Here is a 23,052-nt window from a genome sequence, read left to right as displayed (position 1 = left end):
TACTAGAGACCTATTTGCATGTTTATAAGAATAAAAATTTCTATTATACCCTTACAGTCTATGGTCCAGAATACTCTGACTGTGTGGGAGAGTGGAAATTATACCTCTCGTTGATACATAATATTGTTTCTGATACAGCTAGCTGATCCACCTGGCTATATGCTATGCAGTTTCTCTCCAAGAGAACATAATTTGCATGATTGAAAATGTGTGGATTTATATAATCCAGCTTCTGTTAACATCCATATTTTGCATATATTCAATTGACAGTCACTTTCATGCAAAGCAACTTACAAGAATATGTAGTATTCATGCATATAGATGGGCGGTTTTCGGATTAAGGCTCTCTCAGCACCATTAGAGCGTATTAAAAGTTTCAGACAACTAAGGTTAGCATTAAATGTTGGGTTAAATGATTTTCTCATGACTACGTTTATATAAACTCAAACCAAAATGTTCTTGCTTCATAGTAGATCAGGCTGCCCAGGCGTATTGATCAGACAGTTTAGTACTTTCTCTGTTTCAGCATACAGGCTTCAGCTCATTAGGTAATCATCAAGTCCTTCATTGAGTGAATCAGATACGATGACTCTAAAAACTCAGTGCCATGCAGAGGTGATTTAAGGCCAAAAGAGTGAATGCAAAAGAGTGCTTATGTATTGCGGAAATGTAACATTTTCATTCTTTATTATTATAATAGAAATTTGTAGCCTGTGTGATTTGAAAGTGGCTTAACTGTTTCTCCTATTTTACATCAACAAGGATTTTTTCATGCAAGTTTAAATGCAGAATACACATCCAATCTAGTGGCATCTCACTTCAATGTCATTAGTATCCGTAGCATTAGAAAAAAAGCTAATTTGATCAGTGAAGCCTGACAGCATTTAGGCACTGTTAGCATCTCAAAGCTATAGCAGCTTCGAGTGCAGTTGTGATGGGACATTATGAAACTAGGTAATGATAAGCTCCAGCCTTTAATCTGTAGGTTAGTGCTTATCCACATAGTCATCATCATTACAATATGGAAATATTACATAAAACACAAATAAAACACCTGACAATCAGGAAAATGAAAGTCACACTTGATTTGAGTGGGTTCATTATGCTTCTATAATGAAAGCACTAAAGCACTGCCTAATGTCACTTCTTAGCGATGCGTTTTGGTAATTGGGGCTCTTAGAAGCGGGAAACAATGGCTCCATTTCACCTTGCTGAAGCCGGCCATGCAAATAACGCATGTACAAAACACATAAAAGCCATTGCCTTTGTTCTTTATGGCCCGTGTATGTCCTCTCCTCAGCCTCCATCTACTGCCTTCCCTGTTCCAACAAAGGAGGAGGGTCACCCAACACCACCTTATAAATCTCAATGACAATGACACCCAAATGTCCAGAGCTTCAAAAAGGCTTTAAATTATTGCAACTCCAAGAAACCCTTCACATATTCAACTTGATTACTGTAAAATTGATAGCCAGGTAATTGATAATGCCTTGGTGAATAATGTTGTCAATTTTCTCCCTAAATCCCATTTTGGTGGCCATCTGGCCCACGTAAACAGCTCCCTGGGGAAGAGAGGTAATAGATAGTAATTACTCACAAGTCATTTATTCTTGAGGAGTGTTTAGCGCTTATCTGTTTTACAATTAAAATGGAGAACAAGCTGCTCCACACACTTATTTTCAATCTACTGAAGGTCCCAGTGCTGCTGACAACACTTGAACTTTTAAGACCTTCCTAATGTCCCTTAACAGATAAATAGGTGACTCTGCATGTCTATTCTTGCAAATGATGTATTTTTTTTAAAAAATATTAGCTAATTTTATCCTGAGATGCTTCTAGAAAAACATTACAGTTTTTGTATTTTGTATCAATATTGCATTTTTCCATACAATTGAAAAAAAGAAAAAAAACTTTGTAATGTAGTAGTGCACCTGTGTATTACTACACTGACACAGCACAGATTTAAACTTGTTTACTTAGTTCAAATTCTGCTGCATAGTTTGATATGTTTTTTAACTCATCGGGCACTTGGATTATTATTCAGTTATTAATTTTAAAGCATATTATTCAGTAGGTATTAGGAAATTAACTACAGTAAGTACAACAAAGCTAAAAGGATAAGCAGTTACAAGAGTGAGATAAATAAGTCTGGACCTTCCAGAAGGTCCTGGGAGTTTAATGAGTTAAAATTTGGGGATTATTTATAGTATATAAGACTAGGGGAAAATAGGAGCTAATTACCCATTGAAGCACACTGTATCCTCAAGACTCATATAATACACAAATGGAAAAGCTTAAGTTTCTCAGGGTTCCTGAGTGAGATGGTTTGCAGCTTCCTTACAGACTCACATGCATTTACCTCAATGAGATCTGAAAAAAAAAGCTATTATTATGGATTTTCTTTCCTTCAAAATGTTTCTGTTTATATTACCTAAAGAGTGGTATTGAGGCATCCAGATAAAGGAAGTAGATTTTATGGTAGACAGGAAATAATCTCAACCTCACAACGAATTCATAGACATTATGAGTATGAACTTTCATATGAATAAATAACTAGGCAGGTAAACCCATGGTTAACTCTAATGTGAATATTTTATTTAGCGTGTGCAAATTTCTTCACATAATGATTAATTGTTTATCAGTCACCAAATCATGTTTGTACCCACGGTTATAATTGTAGTATTTATTTATAGTATAATTTCCTCCTTTCTGATCCTCAATAAATATCCATTTCAGAATCAGAATTACAATAAAGATTAACTGTAGCATTTAGGGTTTTTTCCCCCCACACCTTTAATCCTTATTTACAGAAAACCACAAGCATTTTGCCGGTTTGATGTTGGACACAGAGCAAGATTGGCGTAAATCCAGTGGCTCTGAAAGTGAAGGTCTCTGGGGAGGACGCCAGGGGTCATGGAGGTCATTTAGAAACGACAGATTCACCGGTGTGGCATGCTCAGATTCACTCCAATGGACTGGACCCTGTCCAAAAACACTAAGCAACTACACACTACAAACAACATTACCATGACCTCTTACCTCACACACACACACACACACACACACACACACACACACACACACACACACAGCCAGAAAATAATGTCTTGAACATCAATGCTCAATAAATTCTGTGATGATACAAAATAATTGTGTCACAAACATGCCTAAATGCATTGACATTTTTGTCTAGCTACTCTAAATAGTTAGAAATATATAAGGACATTACATTTGGGCAAAAACTATAATCAGTTAATGCTTGAGTGCCTTAGCACAAGAGGCGGTCATGTTTTTTCCCCTTCCTCTCATTTGATTGTGACAGGCCTCCACTGCAAACAGTATAATGTCTCTCCCTCCAGTGGGCTCTTGCTCATGACAAGACATGTAGCCCCTCTTAGAGAGGGGTTAATAGTCAACAGCAAGAAAATACACTCGCTGAAACACCACCAATTTTGCCCCTGATGACCAAGAATCCTCGCTTCACACTACATCTACTCAAGCACATTTTAATTTTTTTTTTCATGTTGAAAGATTTAATCTTCGTTTGCCTGAGGCCCTCTGGGCAGGAAGCATTGACATTTGGAATAATTGTTGTTACAGGGGTAATCTCTGGAGGGGGCACGCAGGCCGAGAGAGGGGAGAAGATTTGAGTAAAAGACCATGTCAGCTTTTATTTGCGCAGGGATTGCCGGAGGCGTCTTTCACTGATCACTAATATAAAACTGAGAGAGAGAGAGAGAGAGAGAGAGAGAGAGAGAGAGAGAGAGAGAGAGTGTAGCAGCACTAAGGAAGGAAACATAAGCATGTAATGTGGTGAGTTATCTAAAGCAGTCCCCATGGGGAGAGGAAAAAAGCTCCCAGGGAAAACAGTGTGCTGATGAGCAGCCTCAGCAACTCAAATATCACTACAGGCAGTTATGGAAAATGGACAAAAATTCACAAGGTAAGAACTGCACTAAAAGTCCATCAGTACCTATTACACACTATAAATTACCTTACAACAGTTTTTGTGTTAAAGCTCAGACAGTGATCAATTAGAAACCTAAGAGAGATAAAAAAAAAAAAAAAGAGCTTTGTGCAGTGTCTGTTCTTCCTAAACGTAGACATGGAAATGCAAATTTAGAGAAAGATAAAGCTCATGTCCAATTTTTTGCCGAAGCTGTATTTAAGAAGCTTGTTCATGAGAAAATAAAATCTTTTAAATGCTTTACTCATAACCCCAGGGCTGACAACACAAGCTCACAAAGCATTTGTTGCTACAATAAGGAGCAATTTTCACTAGAATGGCCTGTAATATAAGCAGAAGTATAACTATTAGCTACCTACTGCCTCTAGCCCTAAGCTTAACTGCTCATAACTTTGCAATTGACATGCAAGATTTCAAAAATGGTCTGCTAGTTCAATTGTCCATGGCCCTAACACAGCTCTATAATTTGTATGGCTTTATTCCCTGTTTCACAGAGCACATAGAACCTTAAGGATTGTTCGGGATTGTAGTATCATAAAGTCAAGCATTTCACTATAGAATCCTTTAAAGAAGCTAAAAACTGTTAATGGTCGATTAAATTGCTTGCAGGGCTTTTAAAAGGTATACAGATACACACAGTTTATTGTTTATGCTGCTAAAATGTACCAATATCATATAATGAAGGGCTGAAAGTTCATTGCTGAGATGAATTAGGAGTCTTACAGCAGTCAAAAGTGTGAAATGAGGGGATGGTGAAAAAATTAAGCAAATTTCATTTGATTTTATATTTAATAATATGATTCCATGTATTTGTATCCTTGATTTACAATTTTAAGATTTTTTTGAGAGCCACTCTACATTATTTTTTTCTTTTTCTTTCTTTCTTTTTTAAATACTTTTTTTTAAAGTACTTGCTTATTTAACATATGGCCCAAGCATTACTTAACGTGAATACTGTATTATCCATTAAATTCGAAGTAATTCCCTGCTTATGGCATTGAGTGTTTTTGTTTAAACATAGCAGCTACTTTTTATTTTAAAATTCAAAACTGAAATGTACTGTATGTGATATAAATTGTAATGATCATATATTTACCAAATTAAATACTAAACACAAACTACAATGCCTGCTTCAATCGTGTTTTCATTTCCGACAACATACAGGTTCTTTATGTACATGAGCAAAACGATAGAGGGAGAGAGAGAGAGAGAGAGAGAGAGAGCAATATAAAGGGTTCCATGATAGAACAGAGTAAAACTCCATGGGCGCCCAGACTGCCCAGCAACCCTGGTCCTGGAAAGGAATGTGTAATCCATGCAGGCACTGATGGGGACAGAAGGGCCTCCCACATCCCCACCCATTTTCCCCTATTGTGCTTCATCAAAGAGTGGATAGGGAAGGAAACTTTGGATTTGGGAAGGTGGTGGTGTTGTGGTGGGGGTCACTGTCTTTTCTCAGTTGTGTAATTCTAAGAGCACCCTAGGCTTTTGTCCGATTATTACAATAACATCTTTCTGATCTTTTGTGCCACCTTGTTGACTTCGCTTATTGGTCAAACGGTCAGACATGGAAAGGATATTACCTACTCAATCCCCACCGCACTCCCCTCATTCACCCATACCTCCTTTTCTCCTGCAATTTCTGTCTTCCCTTAGACACACTCACGCCAGCACACAGGTTTACATGTAGAATTAGCCTGTAAAAGAGGCTTAAGCTCACAGTGCAAATCGAAACCCCCCTGAATCGAGCACAATAGCAGGAAGTGAAAAGAGGAAACAGAGTAGGGGAAAAAAGACGGAGTGAACCAAAACATAAGAAGAAAAGCTGACTTTTCTTTTCTGTGAGCAATATTTCACATCCTTTTGCCGGCCATCAAACAGATGCACAGGCAGATGGAGGGAAATTAGTGCAAAATAGGCAAGGAAGAAATGAGAGAGAGAGAGAGAGAGAGAGAGAGAGAGAGAGAGAGAGAGAGAGATGAAAGGAGCTAAAATTTTCAATGGCTGGTTAAGAAGCAGGTTAACACAGAGTAATGAACGATCCCAAAGCACGGACGACTGGGTGACAGCAGCCAAGTTTACCTCAGTGAGAAGTGTTGGGAAAGACGGGATTGGGATGATGGTCTCCGATGTGAGCATGTGATGCTGCATTTTCATAATCATCACTTGACAGGTAAGTCTACTCAGTGGAGGCTCTTGCAGTGCTCCTCATAAAACTTAACACTGGACTGATGTTGAAATCGGTTATTTACTGTTGTTGAAGTGGCAAAAAGATTTGGTATGGATACATTTTTACTCCTGATAACAAAGAAAGATGAGTTGACTTCATAAATACAGTGGTTCTGTAAGCTGTGAGCTATAAGTAGCAGCATATTTATATATATATATATATATATATATATATATATATATATATATATATATATAGCGCAGAACCTGGACCAGTCAGGTTCTTTCAGAATTCTGTGTACTGAGTGTGAACTAATATTAATTATCTGAATTTTAACTTACCTCAAACACAATTTCTGAGTGTTTTAACAGAAAATCTCTCACTCTGACTCCATCACCACCACCATCAATACTACTCCTATTACTACTACTACAGCAATTTTACTACTACTACTACTACTACTACTACTACTTTTCTAATACATCGATGAGAACTGCTACTACTACTACAATTTTGCTGCTATTACTTCTTTTACTACTATGACTACTACTACTACAATTTTACTACTGTTACTATTACTATTACAATTTTACTGCTACTACTACTACTACTACTACTACAATTTTGCTGCTACTACTACTACTACAATTTTACTACTACTACTACTACTACTACTATTATTACTACTACAATTTTGCTGCTGCTACTACTACTACAACAACAACAATTTTACTACTACTACTACTACAACAATTTTACTACTACTACTACTTCAATTTTACTACTATTACTACTACTACTACTATAATTTTATTATTACTACTACTACTACTGCTACAACAATTTTACTACTACTACTACTTCAATTTTACTACTATTACTACTACTACTATAATTTTATTACTACTACTACTGCTACTACTACTACTACAATTTTACTACTACTACTACTACTACTACAATTTTACAATTTTTACAAATTAACCCTACAAAGCAATACTTCTGATTTTCTGTAAAATTTTATTTTAAAGTCAACGACGGTTGCATTTTGGTTAAAGTGTAACATAAGCATTTCCAATTTTCATTCTATAATGAAAGCATTTATAGAACACAATCCTACAATGAACCTCGGTGTATAAAACGAGCAGCACAAAGTTCAGACAGAGTGAGCTAACACATGGCAGCATTAAGAGCACTGATCCCAGCTGCCTACAAGATGGATGTAGTTTAGGCAGGGGGTTCAGCATCCACTCAGTCTATAGACAGCAAAACAGCATCTCAAACGTTCCCACTCCAGAGGCTCCAATCTCTGTTTTTACATTTCCCTATCATTTTTGCCCACAAGGAATATGGATAACAAATGAAATATTCAGTCCTGTTGTCTGAGTTATTCCTTGTATTATGTGGAAGTATCAGAGAGTCCGTTTAAAGGATAGCCCCCCTTACCGAGCCGCAAGCCGCAGGGGAATTCAACAGCCTATCAACTTCCCCTCGCATAAACAGGTCAGGCGCATCTGAGCACCCCAATATGTTCTACTTTAAGCTTTTCTCCATGCAGAATTTCTAAGCAGAAATTGAAAAGAGGAGGGGAGAATCCTTGGGGGGGAATTCAGCATATAGGCACTGTCTTAGAAATGATAAATTTGCACAGCAGACTTTTTTTTTCCTCTGAAATGGCCAAAGAAAATGTTATTAATCTTAAAATCGACAAGAGACCAGAACACAACAGTAGAGAAAACTGTAAATAAGATCACAACTTTGAACGACAGTGTTTTTTTTTCCTAGACATTCTGACAACACTGTATTTAATATCTGCTCTATGTGAAAAAGTTTTCAGCGGACAAAAATTGTATTAAAGTAAAAGTGAGCGAAAACATTGTAAATTATGATGAAATAAATGTTTCAATCAGCCTTCAACACCAGTTCATGTGTCGTAAATGTAACTTTTCCTTCTTTGACTCACTTATGTTAGTTGATGAAATTGTTTTATTATTGTTCTAATCATTACACTCTTTGCTACAAAGCAGTCCATTTTATATGCATATTTTTATGCTTCATATTTGAGGCAGACAGAACTGTAACCGATTTAAACTGAAGCATAAATCTTTTTACCACCCCAGTGTTTTCAAACTGTCTTGAAATAATCGTTGCACATTGGTGTTGCTAATGTAGTGAAGCTCAGTGCGGTGTCCTTGAAGGCCAAATAAGAAATGTGTCATCGTTAGCACCCAATAACAGAGACGTGTTTATGATTAGCTGCACGGACCCATCATAAGCACAGAGGAGTCTGTAAAACTATCATAGGCTTCAGCGGAATGGACAGATTTACCCCGCAACCTTGAACAAAAAGCCGCTCAGAGCAGCTAAATATAGTTATTTCACCTCTTTAAAAAATTGCCTCCTACTGATGTGAAGTTCATAGCTTATATGCCGGTACAGTAGTGCTCCACATTCTCATTAGGCAGAGAGTGACAGGTGTATGACACTCACGCCTGTAGTGGAATAGTGATAGAGTGCATAATAATAGAAACAAGCACATGGACACAGAGGTTAGCTAATGGATATACAGGTACATGTCTGAAAACTGCAGCGCTGTCAGTTCTACCAGATGCTGAACCTCACCATCCTGATAATCTGACTCTGACTCGCCGTTACATCTGAATAGCAAACACCTGACAGAGATGCATCAATGCCCCTCTAGTGTAACATCATTAAGTAATTAAATAAATAAAGGACGCAAGTGTATGTGACTCTGTAAACGCCACGACTTCAATTTAAATGTACAGCTGCTCCAAAGGAGAGAGTGCCATACACAAGAACATTTTTAATAACCTATTAAGTTAAGGCTTCAATTTCGTTGTTTTATGAATATTTTCCTTTGGGAGCAGAGCCATCAGCAGAGAAAGATGGAAATTTAAAAAAGATAAATAGTGCCATTAATTCTGAACATTTCTCTTCCATTATCCTTGAAAATGAGGAGTTATTATATTATTTTTTTTTCTCTGAGAACCACTCGTAATTAGCTCCTTGCACATGATCCACTAGCTATAAAACGACCATGTACAGAAAATTAAAAATTTGTAATTAAGTTGCTTTTAGCGTGATATCATTTGTCTTCATATATTCCTCACCTGTCATGATGTAGTCTTGAACATTGATGGGCTTTTGTGCTGAATGACATAGCAAAGGGAAACAAATGCGTTGCTTGTTAAGCTTTACAAGTGCCTCTTTATGCCTTTTCTCTTTTTGTTTTCTCTCAGGATGAGCTAAATATATCTCCGTCCTATATAATTTGACCAAAAAAAGAGAAGATACCAGCTAATCTTTCTGCGCATTATTTCATAGTTTACATTCCTACTAGTACTTTAAGGTATAAACATTTTAGTCAGTGATATATTGCAGTGCACAAAACCCTCAACACAATACCACCTTATCATTACAAAATGTACATTACGCATATGAATTTCCATCAAATGATCAGATAGATAGGATCAGTATAAGAGCATCACTTCAGTTCCTTAATACCCATACCAGAGATTTCTGCCATCGCTGCAAAAATGGAGAGAGGTGTAGCCTTCATACAGCACCCAAAGATCTGCTGTGATTTAAAATCTAATGCCTGCATTAAGCCTCCGAGCAGAGAGTCATTAATCAAAGAATGCCTCCAATCAGATAATATTTTTTAGTGCGGTTTTAAAAGCAGTGGCATAAATTTCGATATAATTAGTCAGTATCAGTGAAAGGCAGAGAGGGGAAATGGAGTGTGAAGCAAAGCTCAATGTTAGCGCTCACTGTCACTTATCGAGCTGACACAGTATTTGCAATCATATTTTGCTGAATCAGGAAAAAACTTTCTGTTCCTCTGGCTTGAAGTAAAAAGGTAGCACAAACTGTGCCAGGATATAGCATGTATCAAGGTAATGTCAATTTTACGTAAGCACAGTTATCACTGGTAAAGCTGTGTTAAGCTGTATTGAGTAATTGTTAAATATAATTCTGAAATGATTGTAAAATTATAGTTGATGAAAGCACTATTACAACCAAATAACGTACGGGACAAAATGACAGTGAATCTAGAGTAATAATAGTGTCGAGAATTAAAATGCAAAAAGTTCAGAGTTAAAATGGCATCTGTGATTGTATGTTATTGTCAGTCAATTGAATCTATGAATCTATGAACAGGTTTATATAGCCATCTTGTTAATAACCTTATCAATAGTGTAATAATGTCCATCTGTAATTGCTTTACTTCAATTAGCACTCTATATAATGGACACCATGTAACTCTGTCATTAGTTCTTAATAATATAAATAATATACCTTTTCGTATGATTTCTATAATTGTTTTTTTTTACAATACATATTTATGTATTAATATGAAGTTTTGCATTTCAGGCACACTGCACGCTCACCTGTTCATTTCTAGGGCTTATTATCTTGGTCAGATATATGACCCCAGCATGTCTGATTCTGGCATTGTCATAATACAAACATGTGACAAATGAAAAGTATGACTCCCAGGATGACTAAATGGTTTGATGTGGATGGAAATGAAGTAACTCATATGCTATGGCCTTCATACTCACCAGATCTCAAACCCAATTGAACACTTATTGGAGATTTTGGAGTGACGTGTTAGAAAAAGCTCTCTACCACCAAAACACCACCTGAGGGAACGGTGTTCATCACTTGAGTACAGCTCCAGAGAATCTATGCTGATGAGCATTGAGGCTGTGTCTAGCAAACTAACACCTTACTAAGACACTTTGTCTTGGTTGTTCGTTTAACTGCTCACTCATCTGTAGTAGAAAATGCTTTTTTTAAGGTATTACCATACTGTTTTGCATTTCAAAATGATGTAGTGAATTTAAAATCTAACCCAATCTACAACCAAGATCATTATACTGTATATCTTATAAGTATTGTTATTATTGTTATTATCAACAAACAAAATATACATATTAAATGCATAATGATAGCCTGTGTTGGATTTTCGCCTGCATGTTACAGAAATACAGGTGTACACTGTCCTCAGACAAAACACAGCAGGTTGTCCATTACATTTTAATTGATCATAAGAAAGAATGGAGAGAGAAATGGAGTTTAAAATGACTGTGGAGCCATTCCCTACGACTCTCATTACTGAGTAACTGCATCCATATTCATTATTGCTCTCCTGTGACTCAGAAAACGAAAAGACAAAGCGATGCAGACATCATCGTCCTACTCCCATCTCAATGACATCATGGGATGCTGACAGGCACAATCCAACCTGCAGTACAAAAAAAATCCCACACTGATCCTGAAATAATAATCAACCAACTGACACTACAACCAATATTCATTTTACTTATTTAATTAGGCCTAATTTATGAAAGACCAAATCAAATTGTCCACCTAGTGGATAGATGCAGTAGTTTACTGCAAGCTTATTCCGGCTGTTCAGATGCTTTGATTGTCTTTAACACATTCAGCACAAACTAGTATATTAATCCAGTTTAATGGACATCTCACCAACAGCTCACCTGTCAGGTGAGCCAGGCTAGCAACACGTAAACAGGCAATAATTAAAAAAAAGCAACATGCTAGCAGTATTTCATGAGAAATTTATATAATTATGAACAATTAGATGAAGGTCCAAAAGCTAACTTCGCCCCTTACATTAACCGTCATAACGTTTCATACTAATGCATGCAAACTGTTGTTAAAAAGCTGAATATCCCTTCTCCAGTCAACAAGTAACTTAAATTGTACAGAATGTCCAACATTCAGAACATTTACATAAAACTTTTAAACATTTTAACAACAACAGCAACAACAATAACAAACTTCCAGGGATTTTTTTTTTTGTGAGACTGGGCTACCCTAAATAAAATAGCAAGGGTTTATGGATTTATAAGCAAAAATAGAATTAACTCGAAGCATTCAGCACAGAGAGTTATTCATTGAAATGGCACATTGGAAATGCCTTATTGACTTATTGACAACGCTATTCTATGACCGAATGTACTCCCAAATTTGTTTTCATTTCAAATGATTTATTAAAGCAAACATGTCTGACACCATTGCCCTTTATCCTAAACCTACAATACATGAAATCAGTTCTCTTTGAACAGAATTATAACACCCTACAGTGGTTATAAACTGCATGGTATGTTCTGCTGTACCCTTAAGAACAACATGTTTTCTATTAATAGTTGGTATTTATTAGAAAGCCTACGCTATATCACAAAAACAAAATAGCCAAACGTTGGGCACAGTACCTTAGTGGTTAACACGTTTGCCTCAAACTTCTGGGGTGGGGGTTTGGATCCCACCTCCATCCTGTGTGGGTTTCCTCTGGGTACTCCTGTTTCCTCCCCCAGTCCAAAGACATGCGTTGTAGACTGATTGGCATTTCCAAATTATCCGTAGTATATGAATGTTTGATTGTGCTCTGCGATGGGTTGGCACCCCATCCAGGGTGTTCCCCACCTTGTACCCTTATTTCCCTGGGATAGGTTCCAGATTCCTTGTGACCCTGTATAGGATAAGTGTTATGAAAAATGTATGGAAATAGCCAAACCATTGTAGGAAAGAGTATGGATTGACATGATGTAATAATTCATGAGATTTACTATTTTCTAGTGAGGAGAAAAAAGCAACAATATGTCATTTATTCTGAATAGAACCTTCACCTGCTGAACATTACTGACTTATCAATCAATCTGGGTGTCTCTCTCACACACACGCTTTTCTCAACGACTCCTCCTTTGTCTCCCTCTGATATATAGATAAATGTGTGTACTGTGCTTTCAGAGATTGAAAGATCAACATGAAATTGTGATATGCATTTGACCTTGACTTACAACATGTTTCTCTATTCATATCTAAATTTTTGTCTCTGCAACAGTTATCCTTATCCAGAGTGACTTACATTTTATTTCATGTATACATCTCAGTTGAGGGTTAAGGGCCTTGCTCAAGGGCCCAACAGTGGCAGCTTGGTGGTGGTTGGGTTTGAACCCACGACCTTCCGATCAGTCTTAAACACTGAGCTACCTCTGCCCAATTTAATGAGAATTTCATATCAATTTGAAAAGATTGAGCAGACTAGCTCTTGTAACTTTATATAATAAAAGTACAAGTGTTGTATGTAATACATTTTTCCTTCCAACTTTGCCATTTACAGCTACAAGGTTTTTCTCAGTACTTCCTTTTAAGTTGCAAAGCTCATTTAAAAAGGCAACACTTTAGAAACTTTTATTATAAGCAGTGTTTTATTTCTTCAGCATTTACTTATTCATTTAATTTGGCTTATTAAACATTAAAGCCATTTGGATTTCATAATAAATGTTAATGAAAGAGTCTTTCTGGCATTTATTGGCTTGCAAAACTTTTGATTAATTTTCTTCATTTATTTATTCTTTCAGAAATAGTGTAAAACAAAGTTTTAACAAAAATGTACAGTAATAGGACTGAACTTGATACTCTGTTATGTCAGTGTTAATACAATGCACAGCATTAAGAAATATTAATTCTTATTGAAGTCAGTAAAGCAGTAACACCATTACAATCCCCATTATTTATTTTCAATGAAATAAGGGTTTTAACATACAAACACATTAATATAGGACCTAATAGAGCAATATCATTGGACCTGCCAAGCAATAATAATAAGAATGTAGCACTAATACACAAAACAAAATAGCAAACAAACAAGGCAATATTCACATACTTAGAATTTATTTATTTAAATTTTTTTTTTAGCTAAATGCAATATCCTTAAACATAAAACCACAACAGCTAATGTAAACCACACCACACTTATATTTACCTACTTTGTAGATTAAGCACAAAAAAGAAGAAAACAATAAAGATGTCCAGCATCCACTAAAAATGGTGCCAATCACAGCTCAGTTTAATAATTAACATTTACAATAATTGATCATTTTATTCGTGTAACCAACACGGCTCTACACTGCAAATTTATAACAATTTGCTTTCAACTCCTTTCATATTAAAAGTTAGAGTTTAAGATTAGGGTTAGGAGTGGGACAGAGGACTGATCTTTTCTTCAGACATATTAAATGGAAGGAAATACAAAAATAATCTAATCTCACCACTTTTCATGTGACAAACGGTATACATTTTATATACATTTTCAGCAGATTCCAATTGTCTATAAATGTACAGTATATTTCAAGTTAATTGGCTTATATTAATAACTGATAACATCACACTCATGATGCATAATATCTGAACAATGCCTTTAAAAAACTGTAAAAAACTTTAAAAAATAAGTTAAAACCTATTTTTTCAGGCCTTGTGAAATGGAAAGTACAATGAAAAGTATAGTAAATTTCACAATTGGCGAGTCAGTTGGATTATAAATCTCATCAATGTCTCCAGCATCAATGTCTATCAGCATGTGATAAAATCCACCATCTTGTGTACTTCTCTGGTTAATTTTCTTATGGCAAAAAACAAAATAAGTTTAAAATCAAGCAGGTGTATATGATGTTCACCTCTCCAGTTCCTGACAAGAGTTGTGCCATTTGTTTTAAGGAGGTCCAGACTGAATACTAAAGCTGTTCCTGGCGTTTTTCTGGTCTGAGAGAGAGACATCGATCTCACTTTAGAGGCACAGACACAACGCTGGATGTGAGGGATGTGGGTGCTGCTTCAGAGAGATGATGCCTATTCTTCAAATCCTGCACACTTCACACACTCGAGCAGTCGTGAGTGCACACTGCTACTCTCTGTAGGCCTGGACAGAGTCCCGAGGAACTCTTCACGCTGGAACTTTAAGCATATGCTTTTATTTTATTTTGTGTAAAATAATTGATGGGAAATAATTGTCTAGGTATAGATTTGATCTATAATCTATTAATCTGTGAATTTTATTATTTAAAATTGAAATAAGAAGCCTGTATTTTTCTGGAATTGTTTTCTGGGTTTTTTTTTGTCTGTACTTCACTGATAGCTCTGTTTTGCTCTCTTAAACACACACACACACACACACACACACACACACACAGATCTAAGGTTTCAGTGGGACAGAGATAAATTTAAGGCCCTGTGGGGTCAGATGGAATATCTTATAATGCATCATAAAAGCAGAGGGTTTCTCTTTAAAATATCAAACACCCTCAAACTCCATCTTTGAATAAGTAATGCATGCAATGTCTGCATTCTATGTCTGTTCTGAACAGTTCAAACTGTTCTGTAGGCAAGGTTGCCAGGTCTCAGCAATATTTCCGACCCAAATATGCACAAAATGACCTGCAGATCAGGGCATCAGAAAAGGAAGATGCATTTTTATACTTTATCCCAGTCTTTGCATGGAAAAGGAGTTCACCATGGTGTGTGTGTGCGTGTGCGTGCGTGCGTGTGTATGGGTGTGTGTGCATTTCACAGTATCTGCAATTTATCCCTTTTTTAAAAATTTTATCATTGCCTATTATGGCTATTATCCAAGCTTTGCAATATATCTTATTGTAGAAATGGTTCTGTACATTTAGATGCTGTTTCTAATTCAACTATGTCAGCCTATGTTTGTAGAAATGAGTTCGATTTCATTTCAGTTAGAAAATGAAAACAAAGAATTAGCAAAGTAGGAAATACAGCTCGGGTTTGAGTGCACGATAAAGAGCCTGACAATACTTTGCAACTACAAAGTAAACACAGTGGGTTCAAATATATATAAACTAATGAGGAGAACACTAAACAGAGGTAAGCACAATAAGGGAATTAACCAATGACAACACACCAGTGAAGACCAAAACAGATACAACTACAAAAGGTCATCCAGGTTGATTCCGAACAGAGACTGTTGAGATCATGACAGTTACACACATACTCTTGAGACTCTGGAGCAATTCTCTTCTATCCATGGTGATATGGAATGGAAGTTGACAAAAGTATTAAATACAAATTTAGCATATTTTTAGATAATTAAGTTTATTTAATAAATTTTTATTTTTGTCAATTTTTTTCCCTTCAGTTTGGACTTCCTGGGAGTAAGATTTGTTTTTAAAAATACATAAATTTTTTTTGAAAAAATAGAAAAAGGGAAATTACGGGTTATAGAAAACTGGTGTGTTCAAATACGAAAATAGAGATTTTTATGTAATTAGGCCAAAGTTGAAGCATCTGGGATTGCCAAGGAAACCGACACTTTCAGACTGGTCTAATAAATAAAAAAAAATATGCTTTACTCTTTACTAGCAAGGTTCTACAGCAGTGGCCACCAACCCTGTTCCTGGAGATCTTCCTAAAGACTTTAGCTCCAACCATTATTGTACACACCTGAACATCTAATCATTGCCTTAAGAAGTTCATGATTGACTAATGTAGGTGTGTTAGATTTTGGTTGTAGATGAAACCATGCATGATGGTTAGCTGGTAGATCTCATTGAAGAGGGTTGGTGAACGCTGTTCTACAGTGATTTTAACACTAAATGTTTAGTATATGTGCAGCTTAACTAGCTAATTTGGCTAGCCTGCATTGGCTTGCTGGTAAAGGTTAGCTACTTAGTAGGAATTTAGCTATTTTGGTAAAACATACAGTAGCTACACTTACTTCATTATGGTTCATATCTTCGATCTTGACTCCACTTTACTCTTATCTCTTCACTTCATGGATGCAAGTATGCCAGATAATCATGACTGACTAAATGCTTGGTTTGTATTCTGAATATTTTAAATTGCTAAGATATATATGTAGGGTCCTGAGTGCTCAAATAATCAAGGCCATAACCTGTAATTTTCAATGAGATGTTTTTAAGGCAAATCTTACCCCAGGAAGATTTAAAAAATAACACTTACACCACAGAATATAAATATACCAATGACTTTTGCCAGCTTCCAAGCTCTATATTTTCTGCAGCAGACCAAATGTATGCTTATTTTATATTGTTTTCACCCAATGTTGCCTTTAGCTGTGGTCCTAATACCTTATTATATAGGAATCATTAGATTGACACTGTCTTCATTGCCGTATAATATAAATATATACCAAATATAAGTGCAACTAATACACAGCGGTGTTAAAGGTGCAGTTTGCAGTTTTTAACAGTGTTTCTAGACCCATAATAATCTTTTGGATGATTTTAAATCTGTATAGTCATCCAGTGGATTGGACTCATTTCTTTGTTTCAGGCTCCTGATTATATTTTTATGGCCTCAGAATTAGTTTGAGGGAACGAGAAGCATTGCTGATATGTTCGATGCAATTGCAATTCACTTTACGTGAAGCTGAAGGCACAAAAATTACAAACTGCATTGAGTTGGCGGTTACAGCAGTTTGGCATCATGGTCACACACTTGCAAATTCATAACAATTCACCCAACTCAAATTATAATTATGGACAGATGCATTAAAATGTAAGGTTAACATCAGATGTGAGGTCATTAGAACATTATTTTATATCTTTATGAATCAGATTAAATCCAAGCATGTTGTCCCCTGATTTTTATTTATTTATTTTTTTTATTTTTTAAATAAGCTCAACTTCATGTTAGTTAAATCCAGCCTCTGTGTGTATGGCCACCTCTACTGGCTACATGGACATAACTGTCTCAGTTTTGACAAAAACCTACACAATTATTCTGATCACTGGGACAGAGAGCCACTTGTTAATTATGTATATGTTTGTACAGTGAAAAGTACAACTTGGTTGGTTTTGTCATCTGTGTCATTGCATGGATGAACCTGCTACACAACAGAAAATGAAACAAAATCGTAAATCATCGAAATCATTGCCTTACTGAGTTAAAGCCTTAACACAGGGTGTTCAGGAGATCAGGAGATGACTGGTGATATGAAGATGATATGGTGGTCGTTTTGGTTATCTGGGCGGGGCTTATGTTTTTAGAATACAGTTTTGATCGGTATAGTTTCACAAGTTATAGTCGCATGTGTTTATAAGAGCTTCAGACTCACTACAAAGGTAAAGGTTGGGATTCAGGAGATTTTTCAAGGTCAAATGTTTTCTGACTTTTGACTTTTCTGATTTGAGCATATTTATGTCAGCATACATCAAAAATATTTTGTAAACTCTTTCTGTTTCAAATTCCTGCTGAACACAGTCTCTTGTTTCTTTTTCCAATGATCACAAAGTGAAAAATAAAATAAAAAAAATAATAGTAATAACACATAGATGTTTATAGATGCTCACACATTGTCCTATTACAATGTAATTGTTAAAATGTTCATTCCTTTTTAAAAACAATTTAAAAAAATTTAATTGTGTAAAATGGGCTACAAATGTTCAAATTTCTACAATTTCTGAGTTTTGTCACTGTCTGAACCTCTAAACCTGCAGCTTCTCTTTCATTTTCAGTGAATGGTCTGGTAGATGATAGCACCATATGACACCATAATCATTTGGTAATGAAACCATTGCTAATTTAAAAACATTAAAACCTGGCACTCACATACAAACTGGACATCGTGTGCGTATCCTGGAGATTCTCAGCACCCGTTTATATTTTCTTGTAAGAGATGTTTCTTTATTAAAAATAAATACATTTCCAAAGGATATATATATATATATATATATATATATATATATATATATATATATATATATATATATATATATATATATATATAAAGAAAGCAAACTGTCTATGTGAAATAAATGTGATTATTTATTTTGATCTGCAGTAGCTCTGAGGGCAATGACACACTAAGTATCAATAATAATAATAATAATAATAATAATAATAATAATAATAATAATAATAATAATATACAAAGAAAACTGGGTTTAGGGAGTGAAAGGTTTCTACTGACACAGAGAGAGAGAGAGAGAGAGAGAGAGAGAGAGAGAGAGAGAGAGAGAGAGAGAGAGCACAGGTCTACAATAGTTTCCCAGAGATGAAGGTTACGGGTTCAGTGATCATTACAGCACTGAAAGTGACAGCAAACATTATCTGAGAGTGATCACAGACTAGTATAAGAAGAATGCTTTATGGCTGTATGATGTTTCAACATTTCTTCTCTTATATTTCTCTGGATCTCTCATACAGTATGTACATAAACCCCCAAAGATCCACTGATCAAATACAGACATACACCAACAAAACCATCCCAAGTAGGAAACCCAGTCCCCTTTTACATTATCATCCAAGTTCACTCATATTGGTGCAGAGCTCTTTATATGCTTACCCATACTCATTATAGGCAGCCCTCAGCCAGGAGGGATCTCGTGAACAAGAGATCGGGACCCAAAAGGCTGACTTATGATCAGTCTATTAGCATAACTATAGACAAACTGAGGTGGTCTAATATGCCAGAGGGCAAAACACAGTGAGGAATCTGTAGATTCAAATCTCAGGGAACAGGAGGCCTGATTCCCATATTGCTGCAATATGAAGGAAAGCTGTTTCCTGTCCAGGCACAAGTTTATTTCAGGGCACATGCTGACACACACACACACACACACACACACACACACACACACACACACACACAGTTTTGAACACCATACAGAACCTGTGTATGATACACTGGCTCACACCACCACAATAGGACACAATTTAAAAGATTCAGAAAACAAAACTTATATTGTGCAAACTGTACAAACCTTGCTGTTTCACTTTGCCCTCTTAAATTACACTCAGTGGCCTTCTTGTACAGGTGTAAAGGAAATGAGGTGGTGTGTGTGGGAAATGTAAAGTAAAATAGCATTTAAAACATGTAACAACCAGAGGCAGCACAGCCTATTCGTGTTTGTGTCTATATCACAGAACAAGCCTGGCCAACAGAGCTTAAAGCATCAACTAATTAAAGATTAAAGATGAATGATTCCTGACCACACTGCAGGTGTAGAAAGCATAGTGATGGCAAAAATAACACCAATCATATCGAATAAAAATAACTACTGTACATTTATAGAAAAAAAGTCCCCTTTAAGAGTTCCTTAAAAAAAATTTTCTTGGATAATTTAAGGTTCTGAACTTCAGATGAGTATATAACTCAGAACCCTTTCTTTAGGGAAACACTTCGCCAATGCATTTTAAAGGTTTTCACCAAGGCACATTATCTGAGAACCTTATATCCTGAGAGTGAAATACCATCCTCCTCCTCCACATTATTATTATTATTATTATTATTATTATTATTATTATTATTATTATTATTATTATAAGCTGTTAATTCTGGCGAATTTTTATCATCATCATCATCTCTCTCTCTCTCTCTCTCTCTCTCTCTCTCTCTCTCTCTATCTGTGTGTGTGTGTGTGTGTGTGTGTGTGTGTGTGTGTGTGTGTGTGTGTGTGTTTAAGGTGCTACCATATCGGCCCACCATTCAGTTCCAGCTGCCAGCTCTCCTTTGAAACATGCTCGTTTAGATACTTATCCTAATTTACGTTTTCTAGGACGTTCTGTTTTACGACTCTACTCAAAGAAGCAGATTTCTGCAATATTAATTTTATTATCTGAAATATGAGCGCTGGAGTTGTAACACTTAAACACTGAATATCATGAACAATGAGATCTGAAGAAGACAGTAACTCTAAATGTTCAGGTATGACAGATTTTCCTTTATTTAAGGTCTTTAAAATATACATATTAAAGGACTAAAAACGGCATAGTTAATGCAAACTTTAATAGCAACGAGCACATGATATGCGTGCAAACTAAGCACCAATATTAAGTGAACACTACCGGTTTTCTAGGCTTTTTGCTAATTATTACACATCTAAATAAAAAAAAAACCAAAAAAACAAAAAAACCCAAAAACGATTCACCTTTTAATTTAGGCTCTTAATGGTAAGATCAATGGGAAGCAGTTGTAATGATCTAATTAATTATGTCGAAATGAAAAGCTCGCGCAGGGCGGAAGGGAAACTCTCCATCTGTTCAGCCCTCCAACCATTTCATACTCTACTCATCCACACGCTTTCCCCCTACATACACACGCTTTTCAAAGACAGACTATTTATTCTGTATAAACAAGCTATAGCTATGTAGTTTGGCTATTAGGCGCACAAAATATTTCAAATGATGAAGAAGAAAATCCATAACGTTGATTAATATTTCATGTATTGTAGGCTAATTAACAAAAGTTTATTATTTCATTTATTAATTTCGAACACGAACCTGGTATTAATGTTGGAATGATGATAATAATAATAATAATAATAATAATAATAATAATAATAATAATAATGCTGGTTTTGTCATTAAATATATATTTTAAACAATATTGTATTAGTATATCAAATTAATGTAGTATATTACTTTTCACTACACAGTCACTGCGTTACAAACAACTGATCCTGATTGGTTTGTGATTCAATTTGACATAGTCACTCAAATGCAATTAAACCTGAACAGCACCGATTTGGTGTAACGCTGTTGTGCTAATTTTACAGCCTGTCATACGCTAAATACAACACAAAATCCAATGAATGAGTGTTTGGTATAACATCCAAATATCCACAATGAAATAAGAGACAGACTGGGTACCGTTCAGGACTGTTTGTTTGTTTATTTATTTATTTATTTAGGCTATTTATTTATTCGTTTACTTTCATAATTCCTACAAAAAAAAAAAAAAACTGTGGAATACTGTCGCAAAACATTTTCTTGATATGTACAAAGATGTGCGTAAAAATTCCTTGGATGCGCATGCGCTTTGGGAACACGGGTCAAGTCTAAAAGACGCATCCTGCAGTAGTGGGCCTATGTCCAAATAGTACGTCACCAGTGGTTTCTATAGTTACCAGAGTACAGAGTACTGTTTTGACACAGCTATTTAGTATGGTAGTACATATGTTGTTGGTTTTTTTTTTTTTTTTGTCCCTATAGCACATCTCAGGCAAGCAGAGCGTGGAAACTGGAGGACATCCTTCTCCCTGAAATAAAACTTTTCTCCATGTGCATCATGAGTCTGACAGGAACCCACCTCATCTGCTGGGATGTGGAACATGCTGTATAGTCATATGCTGTACCCATGTGGTGCTCAGAGAGCTCTTGTTTTTTTTTTTTTTTTTTTTTTTTTTTCGTGCTCTTTCTTTCAATCCCTCCGAGGAAAGCGGCTGAGAGGAAAAGAGGCAGCGTGCGACTGAAGATGGATCACTTGCTGTCAGTCTGCGAGGCCCTTATGAAATTAGTTCTCACGTTTTACATCACGCACATTACATTTTGCTTTTCTTTTGCCCTGCCTTATTCATCTCCTTCCCATTCAGTCGCATTCGTTCGGTTGAAATGATGGCAACATTTGGGGGTTTTTTTTGTTGCCAAATTGTAGGTCTAGTAAACGAAAAAATATATTTAATATTATCATTAAGTTCTTGTTGCATGGAAATCACACAGAGAAAAGAACAATATCCATCTACCGGGAGCAGTCTCTAAGCGTATGTTAATATAAACAGTGCTTTAAGAGGACACGGGCCGGTGTAATTGCCTAATAACGGGGTTAAACGGCACAGCGCGAGGTTCACGCGCCGCTCCGTGCAGGCTGACCGGAGTAAACAAAGCGTTGATTCACTATATCTGTTTACAATCCGGTCGAGATTTTCTTCGCACAAAAACACCGACACTTCATTTTAGTACGGAAAGAGGAAAAAAACGAGTAGAGCACAAGGGCAAGTGGGGAAAGACAGGAGAGGAGGAGGGGGGTCTCCGAGAAAAAAAAATGTAGCTGTGGGGTAAGTGTGCAGCGGAGGGTGAAATTGCAGCCCGTAGTGCTACATATTGTAGCAGAAAACGCCTCCAAAAGCGGTGCGAGCAAGAAAAATCATCCCCTAACCTAACTAGGAGGCCTGCACCTCCACCCCTTTAGCCCTGAGAGATCTCTCGAAAAAAACACCCGAGTCCTGCGTCTACTCCATACTACAGTTCTCTTAGCAGCCTATTATCTTTCGAGGTAAATTACTTTCAATTGTTTTACTTATAAATAACAATAACAAAATCATGC

Source organism: Ictalurus furcatus, chromosome 13, assembly GCF_023375685.1.
Source record: "Ictalurus furcatus strain D&B chromosome 13, Billie_1.0, whole genome shotgun sequence".
Lineage (NCBI taxonomy): Eukaryota > Metazoa > Chordata > Actinopteri > Siluriformes > Ictaluridae > Ictalurus > Ictalurus furcatus.
This window is presented reverse-complemented; position numbering follows the sequence as displayed.